The sequence below is a fragment of the Manis pentadactyla genome, chromosome 10, assembly GCF_030020395.1.
Source record: "Manis pentadactyla isolate mManPen7 chromosome 10, mManPen7.hap1, whole genome shotgun sequence".
Classification (NCBI taxonomy): domain Eukaryota; kingdom Metazoa; phylum Chordata; class Mammalia; order Pholidota; family Manidae; genus Manis; species Manis pentadactyla.
The window spans coordinates 84,150,608-84,151,834 of NC_080028.1; the positions used below are offsets into that span (position 1 = coordinate 84,150,608).

A 1,227-nucleotide genomic window follows, 5' to 3' on the forward strand; every position below is an offset into this window, starting at 1 on the left:
GTGAGCATAATACCCTCTAGCTCCATCCATGTTGTTGCAAATGGTAGGATTTGTCTTCTTCTTATGGCTGAATAATATTCCATTGTGTATATGTACCACATCTTCCTTATCCATTCATCTACTGGTGGACACTTAGGTTGCTTCCATTTCTTGGCTATTGTAAATAGTGCTGCAATAAACATAGGGGTGCATCTGTCTTTTTCAAACTGGAGTGCTGCATTCTTAGGGTAAATTCCTAGAAGTGGGAGTCCTGGGTCAAATGGTATTTCTATTTTGAGCTTTTTGAGGAACCTCCATACTGCTTTCCACAATGGTTGAACTAATTTACATTCCCACCAGCAGTGTAGGAGGGTTCCCCTTTCTCCACAACCTCGCCAACATTTGTTGTTGTTTGTCTTTTGGATGGTGGCAATCCTTACTGGTGTGAAGTGACATCTCATTGTGGTTTTAATTTGCATTTCTCTGATGACGAGCGATGTGGAGCATCTTTTCATGTGTCTGTTGTCCATCTGAATTTCTTCTTTGGAGAAGTGTCCGTTCAGCTCCTCTACCCAATTTTCAATTGGATTATTTGCTTTTTGTTGTTGAGGTGCATGAACTCTTTATATATTTTGGATGTCAACCCTTTATCGGATCTGTCATTTATGAATATATTCTCCCATACTGTAGGATGCCTTTTTGTTCTATTGATGGTGTCCTTTGCTGTACAGAAGCTTTTCAGCTTGATATAGTCCCACTTGTTAATTTTTGCTTTTGTTTCCCTTGCCTACATTGATTTTTAAAACTATGGAACTCTCTCCAAATTTGTGTGTCATCCTTGCACAGGGCCCATACTGTTCTCCTCTGTATTGTTTCATATTTATTTATTTATCTATCTATCTGTTTATTTATTTATTTGTCATTTTAAGTATATGTGCTGCCAAAGTGAGCATATACACTGATTTTTGTATGTTGAACAATCTTGTCATTTCTGGGATAAATCCCATTTGGTCATGGTCTATATGCCATTGGAGTTGATTTACTAGTATTTTCTTGGAGAATTTTTGTATCTGTACCCAAATGGAATATTGGTGTGTAATTTTCTTCTCTTGTGAAGTCTTGGTCTGACGTTGGTGTCAGGGTAATTCTTCCCTTATTGAATGAGTTACAAAGTATTTCCTTTTTTCTTCTTGTTTTTGAAAGAGTTTGAGGAAGATTTGTTATTCTTTAAATGTTTGGTAGAATTCA

At 36.8% G+C, this 1,227-nt stretch overlaps 1 pseudogene; it reads right to left on the minus strand.

Annotated features, from left to right (window-relative positions):
• Nucleotides 1–779: 779 nt before the first annotated feature.
• Nucleotides 780–878, minus strand: LOC118933239 (U6 spliceosomal RNA; annotated as a pseudogene).
• Between the last annotated feature and the right edge of the window lie 349 nt (nucleotides 879–1,227).